Raw genomic sequence first — 12144 nt, 5'->3', positions numbered from 1 at the left:
TCAGTTTCACCAAAACCGCTTCTTGTTTCTGTGTCAAATTCAATCTGATCGAGCGGATCAAAAACAAAAATCGAACTCATATTTCTCCAGGAGCGCAGTCGGCAAGATCTGGTTCCAGATCCTATTCCTGATTCTTGGAACACTAATCCCTGACTCGCCAGCACGGGATGCAAAGACAATTCTGATTGAACAGCAAAAACAGACGATTTCCAATAAAGTCCCGTGGACGAGATTTACTGAAGCGCTCACTGAAACCTCTGTGGGGAAACACAGTGGGCTTTCAAGGATTCCTCAAAATGTTAATGACCCGGATTTCAGTGAACACTCGGGAATGTGCTCCCGATATTTATCAATGACTGGGAAGAAGGAATGGAAAGTTGTGTATCCAAGTTTGCAGATGACAGTAAGATCGGCGGCACAGTTACCTGTGTGGATGGAATCAGGAACTTACAAAGGGACAGAGACAGATTAAGTGTCTCGCAAAACTGTGTTAAATGGAGTTCAATGTGGGGAAGTGTGAGGTAATTCACTTTGGATCCAAGCAATCGGAAAATGTTCTCAATGTCGAGAGATTAGGAACAGTGGAGGAGCAAAGGGATTTGTGTGTCCATGTACACAAATCACTAAAAACTAGTGGACAATACAAAAGGTAATCATAAAGGTTAAAAGGATGGTTGGCCTTTATCTTAAGGGGACTGGAATACAAAGAGGAGGAAGTTATGCTTCAGTTGTATCGAGCCTTGGCCAGGCTACATCTGTCGAGCTGCGTTCAGTTCTGGGCACCGCCCCTCAGGAAGGATATATTGGCCTTGGAGGGGGTGCAGCGCAGATTCACCAGAATCATCCCTGGTCATAAAGGCTTAAATTATGAGAACAGGTTGCATAAACTTGGATTCTATTCCCTTCAGTTTGAAAGGTTGATCTGATTGAGGTATTTATAATGATAAAACGATTTGGAAGAGTAGATACAGAGAAGATATTTCCTCTGGTGGTGGGGGTGGTGCGGAACATAAAATTAGAGCTAGGATTTTCACGGTGAAATCAGGAAGCACTTTATTACGTTGCACATACAGACACCAATGTCGTTTCTTACCTAATACATTCTGCAAAGTCTTACTTGATAATGCAAGGCGCACATTGAGAACGATTTTTGTAAAGAAGGTCTGATCGCGTCGGATTGAAACAGATAGTGTACAACATGGACTTGGATGGACAGGGCAGAATTTCGAAGTGTGCAGATGACACGAAACTGGGCAATGTGATAAACAATTAAAAGAGTAGTAACAGACTTCAGGACGAAACAGACAGACTGATGAAATGGCCAGACACATGGCAGATGAAATTTAACGCAAAGCACTGTGAATTGATACATTTTGGCCTAAAGAATGAGGAGAGATAATATAAACGAAATGGTACAATTTTAAATCGGGTGCAGGAACATAGAGATCTGGGGATGTATGTAAACAAATCGTTGAAAGTGGCAGGACCAGTACAGAAGGCTGTTAAATCAGCATATGGGATCCTTGGCTTCATAAATAAAGCCATAGAGTACAAAAGAAAGGAAGTTATGTTAAACCTGAATAAAACACTAGTTAGACCTCAGCTGGAGTATTGTGTTCAGTTATGGGCACCACACTCGAGGAAGGATATCAAGGCTTCAGAGAAGGTGCAGGAGAGATTTACAAGAATGGTACCGGGGATGAGGGACTTCAGTTATTTGTAGAGATTGGAGATGCTGAGGTTGTTCTCCTTCGAGCAGAGAATGTTAAGAAGAGATTTGACAGAGGTGTTCAAAATCATGAGCGATTTTAATTGTGCGTGTGAGAAGAAACTGTTTCCAGTGGCAGAAGGGTCGGGAACCAGAAGGCACAGGTTTAAGGTGATTGGCAAAGGAACCCAGATCAGGGCAGTCCTGAGGGATAACTGGTGGGAGGTTTCAGAAGAGACGATTAAATGAGAACCTGTCGGTAAATGTTAAAGATTACCCAGCGCTGCTGAAAGAAGCGCAGGGAATTCTCCCGCTGTCTTGTCCAACATTCCTGACTCAGTAACACCAATAAAAAGAGCTGAACACAAAGAGCGAACTGAAGGGTCCAAGTTTAAGGGTGGAAACCAAAGCCCTCACGGCGTTCAACAGACACCCATCGACCATCGGAACTCACACTTCGATGGGCTCCAATGTCCGATCATTGAGAAACACGTCCCTCCTCCGCTTGGCTCCGTCCTTTGTGGGAATAGGAATTCAAACGTTTCAGCGACTCACGAAGTGTCCCTGGAACAGAATGAACAGCATTCCCTGTGTCTCGGGGTTTCAGTGACGGATTCTTGCCTGTCTGTCACAGGTCTGATCAGAACTCGGTTCCTGATCCAAACAGTGTATCGTGTTTCAGAGACACCGAGAGAGAACAGGAACAGAGAAGGAAGCAAACTGCGGACTGGATTCCTATTGCACTCCCGAGGTTATTGTTAACTAAAGACACCGTGGAATGGGATCAACAGACGGATTGTTGAGGAATTAAATGTTCTGGATTTAAAGCCAGGCTTTCTCCCATGTTCCCAAATACCGATCGAATAATCGCGAGATGGTAAAATGCAGGAGATGCAGGAGGGACCGAAGTCCTTCAATCTCTGCAGCAGTTACTGGGAACCGAGCCATGGGTGGGATTCGAGTTCAAAACGGGAGACTGTTAACAATGAGAGAGATCCTGCGCTCAAATCTGGACCGGACTTCCCTCCAGATTTAATTTTTTCTTGATGAAGACCGGGTAGAGGACATAAATTTAACAGAAAAATGTACAGACTTGGTGCAAATCTAATAACTGGACTGGTTCAAGATTGTTAAAAAGTTTTGATAAAGTTAACCCTTTAAGTTCCAGCTCCCTTATCATTTGATATTCCCGTTAATCTTTCATTTGCTGTAAACCCCAGAGGCAGCAAGGAAGGACAGATAGATCTCTCTCCGATCTGTCCTCTCTACTCACCCTTTATCTCATTACAGCAGGTGAAAAATTCCAATTGTCCCTCTCCATTTAAACAAAATAGAAACAAACCGGGGACACAGACTTAAAACATCGGTGTTGGATTGATAATAATAGCATTCAAGCCCATTTTGATTGTGGAAAACTTTTGTAGGGCCGCAACGAAAGTTCAATACAATAACGACACGGATTGGATTCGGACCCGTCCGTACAGAGCACAATGGATTATTCGAACATTTCTGAATCCAAACAGTAGAAATAAAGTCACTTTTACATTATGTCCTGCCCGAGCACCCAGACCGACAATGTTGAAAGTGTTGGGTCAACTACTGCAAGCAAAGGAATTTACGGATTTCCGTTCCATGAGGTCAGCCACTGCAAGGAACGGTCCGGGATAAAACTGTCAGGTCGCACGTTCGAAGGAATGCAAAAACAACCGCGGCAGGACTCGAACCTGCAATCTTCTGATAACATCGACGACTAATACCGAAGTCAGACGCCTTATCCATTAGGCCACACGGTCGCTGTTGCAAAGTTTCAGCTGAAGATCTTAAACCCGGGCCAGGGGTGATTAGGACTCAACTTGTATCTTTCTCTTACTTTCACTTTGTTGATGTTGTTCATTTATTGTTTTCTTTCTTGTTGCAAGTTGGCTCTACTGTTTCCGATGAATCAGGAAACTGACAACCGAACTCCCGCTGGATCTCGGAGAAACCTACAATAAGAATAAACAATGTTCAAATCTTTGATCGAAGTGTTTAGCCTCCAAAGCGAATCTCTTTCGCACTTTGCCTGAAAAATAGAGAGGGGAAATAAAGTAAAAGACAAATCGGTAAACTAAAAAATGTACACGGAGAACAACACCGAGCGGAGAATGTGAACAGAATTAACTATCCAAGCCCGACGGGCCGAGTGGCCTCATCCTGTCCTGTAAAATACGAACAATCCCCAATTCTGCTGGGTGTGATCATTATTTTCTGATTTTCTTTTTTTTGGTAAATATAAACGCGAACGGGGTCCCACACCACGGGGTAAACCGGTCAGATCCAGACATGGCGCTCAGTGTTAATGTTAATATTGAGCACGGGATTCTATCCGTGTAATAATAAAATCGCGGGTTTCTTGCTATATATTCCACACATCCCCTTGCTGTGTGTTTTATCTGGGCAGGGAATGTTTTGATCGTTTAGTGATATTCATTTATCAGGAAATTAGTAAACTCGTCTCGAAACATGAGTTTTCCAGTTTCTATTTCGCTAAATGGAGTTGAGGTGCAGATCAGCGATGAGCTGCTGTGACTCCGCCGCGCCGGTTGAACCGGAATTAGACGTTTCAGTGAAGTGAAGTGAACCGTCTCAATCCGGTTTATTTCTTTATTTATAACATTGTTCATTTTGAGTGACAGATTGCTCGAAAATTCGTTGAGAGTTCAGTTGTCAGTTTTCTGATCAGTTGGAATCTGAAGGAGATAAAAATAAGGAAAGAAAAGCATTACAAAGGTCAAAACTCGAATTGATACAATCATCTTGTCTTCACCTTTAAGGGCAATTAGCCCTCCCTGCTACCTCGTTCAATATTCATCTCTCCACTAACGTCATTACAATACATTATCTGGTCATTGTCACATCGCTGTGTTTGGGATCTTGCTATGCGCAAATTGGCTGCCTCGTTTCCTACATGTCAGCAGTGACGACACTACCAAATGTGCTTCATTGTCTGTAAAGCGCTTTGGGACGTCCTGGGGTGTGAAGGGCGCGATCAGAAAACATTCGTTCTTTCGGTGGCCCCATGTGCCGGGTCCCATATCAGAATCCTGTCGACCAGCTCACGCAGGAAACGATGGGCGGTAATTTGAGCAGGAGGTCCAGTTATGAGCCAGTGTTTTCACTGCTGTGAACTGGGTTCGATTCCGCGTAAAAAAATACTTTTTTACAAAACAGCTGGGAAGCCAGTAATATTAACGATAACTACTCAAGGTCTAAAAACAATTATTAAAGCCCAGCGCAGAGTGTGAATTTCAAAGATTTGATGATACTGAGGGTGTAACTCCCGATTCGTGTATAGTTTTCATTTAGAATGTTTATATATTGATTTGAATTGATTTCATACCGAAATCGTAAACAGTCTATTCCGATCCTTGTTTAGCCGAATCAGTATTTACAAAATTATTACACGAGCTGAATAATCTGGTCCAAAACCAGTCAGAAAAATGCACCAGATGACTTCAAATGTTCACCCTGTGATGAGGACAATATTGCAGCCGAAGGACACATTGAAACGGTTAACGTCTCAGACTGTAAATCTAACGGACAAGTCAATTCATTTTCTGTTTCCGGCCCTGGGTGGGCTAAGAATCACAAACTTTTCAGTTAATAACCGAACGAGTTGATTGATTGCGCCACAAAGACGGTGAAATATTTGCGACGCTAAACCATTAATTGGCCGAGAAAATGAAGCGACCGCATTAACAGCGGTCTGCAATGATTCACCACCTTTTTGAAAATACCAAAATTAACTGACATTTCTTTTGCTCTGCGTTTCGTTTAGTGACTTTGCATTACGTTGTTTCTGTGCAAATGGAATAACATTTTAGATTTGAAGTTTTGCGTTTGTCCGACATTAATCCCGAGGATTTGGCGTTGTCGGTGAAGAAGTCAATGACTGAACCTCAATGACGAACACTGACCCCTCTATACACTCAATAGCAGTGTTCATCGGTTGTCCCTCAATGACCAACACTGACCCCTCTCTACCCTGAATATCAGTGGTCAGCGGCTCATCCACCAATGACCAACACTGACCGCTCTCGACACTGAATATCAGTGGTCAGTGGCTGATCTCCCAATGACCAACACTGACCCCTCTCGACACTGAATATCAGTGGTCAGCGGCTGATCTCCCAATGACCAACACTGACCCCTCTCGACACTGAATATCAGTGGTCAGCGGCTCATCCCCCAATGACCAACACTGACCGCTCTCGACACTGAATATCAGTGGTCAGTGGCTGATCCCCCAATGACCAACACTGACTCCTCTCGACACTGAATATCAGTGGTCAGCGGCTGATCCCCCAATGACCAACACTGACCCCTCTCTACACTGAATATCAGTGGTCAGCGGCTGATCTCCCAATGACCAACACTGACCCCTCTCGACACTGAATATCAGTGGTCAGTGGCTGATCCCCCAATGACCAACACTGACCCCTCTCTACACTGAATATCAGTGGTCAGCGGCTGATCTCCCAATGACCAACACTGGCCCCTCTCTGCACTGAATATCAGTGGTCAGCGGCTGATCTCCCAATGACCAACACTGGCCCCTCTCTACACTGAATATCAGTGGTCAGCGGCTGATCCCTGCAGTTTGACCTCTGAACCCGTGTCATGGGATTAGAAAGTGTTTGTGGATTCGAATTCATGGCTCAGAGGAGCACTGACAACTCCCGATGGTTTTATATAAACTACCTACTGTTCCCTTCAATGATGCAGTCTGTCCCAGGAATAAGAATTGAGGGAAACTCACAAACCTGCGTTTCTTGTCAAGTTTGTTTAATTTGAGTCTTTCTCCTCACTCGACAGCCCGGAAACAATTTAGACAACGTGTCCCAAAGCTGGGTGATTCTTACAATCACACTGACACTTTGACAAGTTTCACAAAAGTAAGTTTGATTTTTTTTTACCTGTTCATAACATAATTAAGATATAATTCATTTTCTATGAACCGATTGGGAGCGTGCTATAACGTTAGATAAATACCCGTGCTTTGTTTCTGTCTATTTGTTTGGCTTTTTAATATATTGCCGTTTCATCAGGAAAGACTTAGAAATGGGCGGGTGTAAAACAGTTGCGACCCATTAAGAACGCGTTTTCACCCAGTTTGTGAACTGACCGTGACGGACTCAATCTTGCAAATTTCTGATAACATCACGATTAACACCGGAGTCGTAAGCTTTGTCCATTAGACCGCATGACCACTGACCTATCCGTTCACAAACTGATTTTAAATATGGAGCCGAGGTGATTAAAGACTCTGGTTTTATCTGCCCCTTGCTTTCATTCTGTTGACATCGTTCATTTAATTTTTTCTCTCTTTTATAAAATTGGAGCTTCAGCTTCTGCGTTATCAGAAAAGTGGCAACTAAATTCCCGCTTGATCTCACATCAAGCTACAATTAAAATAAACAATGGTCAAATCTTGATCTAAATGTTTAGCCCTCAAACTGTACCTCTTTCACACTGAGTTCGTAAAGTACAGAGAAAGGAAATAAAAGACAAATTGATCAAATAAAACTCCACACTTAGAACAACAAAGTGGAGAGAAATTACTGCCCAAGCTCAGCGGGCCGATTAGCGGATTCCTGTCCTGTAAAATACGAACGTTCGCTAATTCTGATTTTCATTTTTTGCTAAACATAATCGCGGAGGGGGTCCCGTCACCTCGGGCTAATGGGTTCGATCCAGATCAGGCGCTCAGTGTTAACATCCGTATTCTCGCTGTTTAATAATTAAATCGCGGGGTTCTTGCTATATACTCGATACATATCCTGTAATGTGTGTTTCATTTCGACAGGAATTGTTTCGCGGGTTTAGTAATATTCAATTTGCAGGAAATTAATTAAACAGGAAATAATTGCTTTGGCAAAATTGAGAGGGAACGAAATTTGTGGTATCCGTTTGACATGGATTGAAAATTAATTGGGAGGTCGGAGACAGAGTGGGGATAAAGTTTTTTTAAGTAGCTTCCCCAGGGATCTCTTCTGGGGCCTGAACTGTTGACAATATTTATCAATGACTTGGATGAAAGAATAGAGGAGCATAGAAAGTACTGAGATGACGTAAAAAAGGAAATAAGGAAAGCAAAGAGAGGCCATGACAAATATTTGCTAGTAAGATTAAAGAAAACCCAAAATGCTTTATCAGGACATTAAGAACCAGAGGATAGTTAAGGAAAAGGTGGGACGTATCAGGGATGATAAGGGTAACTTGTGTATAGAAGCAGAGGATGTGGGTAGGAATACAGAGAAAAAAATAATATTATGTCTCCGTATTCACAAAGGAAAGGGATGATCCAGACATAGTAGTTAAAGAGGAGAGGTGTGAAATATTGGATAAGATAAACATAACGAGAGAGGAAGTACGAGAGGGACTGGAATGCTTGAAAGTTGATAAGTCACCAGGGCCGGATGGATTGTTTCCTCGGGAATTGAAGGAAGCCAGGTAGGAAGTAGCGGATGCTCTGCGGATCATTTTCCAATCCTCACTAGATACAGGGGAGGTACCGGAGGACTGGAAGTCTGCAAACATAGTACCATTGTTTGGAAAGGTTACGGGGGAAAGGCCGAAAAATTATAGGCCAGTCAGTCTTACCTCGGTGGTGGGCAAACTATTAGAATCAATACTGAGAGACAGGATAAACTCTCATTTGGAAAGGCATCGGATAATCAGGGAAAGTCAGCATGGATTTGTTCAGGGAAAGTCAAGCCTTACAAATCTGATTGAAGTATTTGAGGAAGTGAGAAGGAGGATTGATGAGGGAAGTGCAGTGGATGTTGTCTACATGGATTTTCATAAGGCTTTTGACAAGATCCCACATGGCAGATGGTCAGAAATTTAAAAGCCCATGGGATACAGAGAAATGAGGCGAATTGATTCCAAAATTGGCTCAGTCACAGGAAAGAAAGGGTAAAAGTCGATGGATGTCTTTGCGAATGGAAATCCGTTTCGAGTGGTGTGCCATATGGCTCAGTGTTGGGTCCCTTGCTGTTTGTGATATCTATTAATTATTTGGACTTGAATGTAGGGGGCATGATTGGCAAATTTGCAGACGACAAAAAATTGGCCGTGTCATTGATAGTGAAGAGGATAGCTGTGGACTCCATGAAGATATCAATGGGTTGGTGCAGTGAGCGGAAAAGTGGCAAATGGAGTTCAACCCGGAGAAGTGTGAGGTAATGCACTTAGAGAGGGCAAACAGTAAAATGGAATACGCAGTAAACGGGAATATATTGATTGGGGCAGAGGAAGCGAGAGACCTTGGAGTGCATGCGCACAGGTCCCTGAAGGTCGCAGTACAGGTAGATAAGGTTGTGAAGAAGGTATACGAAATGCTCTCCGCTTTTAGCCGATGTTTTGAATGCAAAATCAGGGATGTAATGATGGAACTGTATAAAACGCTGGTAAGGCCACAGCTGGGGTATTGTGCGCAGTTCTTGTCACCATATTACAGGAAGGACATAAATGCTCTGGAGAGAAAGAGCAGAGAAGATTTACAAGTATGTTGCCACGGCATGAAAATTGCAGCTCCGAGGAGAGATTGGGCAGGCTGGGGTTGTTTTCCTTGGAGCAGAGGAGGCTGAGGGATGACTTGATTGAGGTGTACAACATTAGGAGGGGCCCAGCTGGAGTCGACAGGAAGTATCTGTTTCTCCTAGCGGAGAGTTCAAGAACTCGAGGTCATAGATTTAAACTGATTGGCGGAAGGATTAGAGGGGACATGAGGAAAAACTTTTTCACCCAGCTTTGGGACACGTTGTCTAAATTGTTCACCCAGAGGATCGTGGGCATATGGAATTCGCTGCCCGAATTGGTGGTAGAGGCAGGGATCGTCAACTCTTTTACAAAATACCTGGATTCGAATGGTCACCTGGTTGTTCTTCGAGCCGGCGCGGACACGATGGGCCGAATGGTCCCCATTAGTGCTCTTTCTTTTTAATGTTCTATGGTTCTATGGAATGAATACAGGATTGGATATTGATATTTTCAGATGAGGAAAAGTGATGAGGTACAGTAACTAGTGTAGACGGGAGCAGCAAATTGCAAAGGGACATAGACAGATTAAGTCAGTGGGCAAGATTAAGACAAATGGAGTCCAAGTGGGCAAGTGTGAGGTCACCCACTTTGGACAAAAGAAATATAAATCAGACTACTTTCTAAATGGGGAGAAGCTCAGGACAAAAGAGGAGCAATGAGATTTCGGAGTCGATGTTCACAAATTATTAAAAGTCGATAGACAGGTAAAAACAGCAATCAAAAAGCCTAATTGAATGTTAATATTGAATTTTATCTCAAGGGGGTTCGAGTACAAAAGTGATGATTCAGTTGTACTCCGCCTTGGTCAGACCCCACCTGGAGTTTTGCGTTCTGCTTTGGATACCGAACCTCAGAAGGATACATTGGCCTTGGGGTGTGTTCAGAGCAGATTCAGCAGATTGATACAAAGGCTAAACGGGTCAAATTATGAGGATAAATTACATAAACTAGGCTTATTTTCCCTGGAATATAGAAGGTCGAGGGATGATTTGATTGAGGTTTTTGGATTTTGAAATGAATTGATCGGGTAGATAGAGTTAAACTTTTATTCGCTGTTGGGGAATTCTAGGACAACGTGACATAACCTTAAACTCAGAGCGAGGCCGTTCAGGAGAGAAGTTAGGAAACACTTTGTCTTCGAACAAAGGGTGGTAGAACTGTGGAACTCTCTCCCAACAAGAAGTAGTAGGTGCGAGCTCAATTAATAATTTTAAATCTGAGCTCGATAGATTTTTGCTGACTAAGGTTAATAAGGGATATGGAGCCAAGGCGGGTGCATGCAACAAATTATACAGATCAACCATGATCTCATTGAATGGCGGAACAGGCTCGAGGGGCTGAATGGCCTTCTCCGCTTCCACATTCCTATGTTTGATCGGAATAAACTGTTTAAAATTTCCGCATAAAATCAATTCAATAAATAAATAATAAAAATGCACATTTTTGGAAAACTGTGTAAGAATTGTGAGTTCAATTCTCAGCAACATTGCAATATAGAAACCTACCGCACACTGCAAGAACTATGACTTATTCAGAACTTAATTGGTTACCTTAAAATTGATTCGGTCCTCAAAACAGATAATGTTCGAAGCGGGAATCGAGCCGGGGTCGCGAGCGCAGAATTCTAACCACAACACCACAACGGACCTGCACAGATGGTGGGTGTTGGTGTTCCTGAATCAGCAAGCGTCAAGGCTCCAACCTGCAATCGTAGCCATGGCGCCATCTAAAGGAAGACTTTCATAAAATAGCGCCTTTGACCTCCGCAGGACGTCCCAAAGCACTTTTCGGTCAATTATTTGCTTTTTGAAGTTTAGTCACTGTTGAAATGTGGGAAATGCGACAGCCAATATGCGCACAGCACGATCCAAAAACAGCAGCGAGGTGATAATGACTAGATAACCTCTTTTAGTGATGTTGGCTTGGGGATAATTATTGGACAGGATACAGGGGAGAAATAATGGTCCTTAAAACTGGAGACAAAGTGATTGTTTTAATTCTAGTTTTGGTGTCATTTTGTCTCTTTCCTTATTTTTTCCCTTCATCAGCTTCCAAGTTATCGGAAAACTGACAACTGAAATCATAATTAGTTTCAATCTGTCACTCAAAATAAACACAGTTAGAAATGAAGGGCTAAAGTGGATTCAGAAGGCTCACTTCACTTCATTACCCGTATAAATTGGGTCAAACCAGTGCTTAGGTTCCCATTCGATTTAGAATCCAGCTCTTTAACCTCGTTGCTAAAATAGTTCTGGTTTAAGGATTATAGCCATCAACCAGAACCACTCCTGTGGTGCTTGTCTGTGTTTAATCTCAACCCTGAATGATTAGCTCCAAACTAGAATCAGTTTGTCTTCGAGAAAGAAGTTTCAGCAGCTACCGAGCGGGAAGCAGATGCTGAGGCAGAAAATGCAACTTACCCCGGGAGGCAGGTTCAACCTCCTCACAGAAAGATTCGCTCCCTCCTGTCTACCTCACTGGGGAAAACTGAACCGCATGGAACAGCTGAATTTTTATACCAGGATTGATTCATATTTTGTCACGGAAATGTAAAGGACCAGTGGGCACTTTATCCTCACAAAGGTGCAACTTTAGAATTGAACACGTGGATGGGAATTACTCGAACTAATTTGGCAGGAAGAGGAGCACCTGGATGAAGAAAGGAAATGTTAGCAAAGCAGCGGACTGGGAGAGGCGAACAGCATTAGAGTTAACATTAGTTCAAAAGTAGGAGGGGTCAGACGGGGGTGGCGGGGGGGTGGGTGGTTCCAGAAAACGAGTGAATGTGAATAAATGTGGTAAATAAGGTTGATGAATTGCAGGCACAAGGAGCCACGTGGGATTACAATCTG

The 12144-nt window shown here is 43.1% G+C and overlaps 1 non-coding gene across 1 annotated transcript; it reads right to left on the bottom strand.

Annotated features, from left to right (window-relative positions):
- Window positions 1–3411: 3411 nt before the first annotated feature.
- On the bottom strand, window positions 3412–3501 carry trnar-ucg (transfer RNA arginine (anticodon UCG)). The gene is given in 2 exon segments: window positions 3412–3447; window positions 3465–3501. It is a non-coding gene; the product is annotated as a tRNA-Arg (tRNA).
- Window positions 3502–12144: the final 8643 nt, after the last annotated feature.

This window comes from Heptranchias perlo, unplaced genomic scaffold, assembly GCF_035084215.1.
Source record: "Heptranchias perlo isolate sHepPer1 unplaced genomic scaffold, sHepPer1.hap1 HAP1_SCAFFOLD_44, whole genome shotgun sequence".
Classification (NCBI taxonomy): Eukaryota; Metazoa; Chordata; class Chondrichthyes; order Hexanchiformes; family Hexanchidae; genus Heptranchias; species Heptranchias perlo.
Note: the sequence above shows the minus strand (reverse complement) of the source record. Positions and strands in the feature narration are given on the sequence as shown.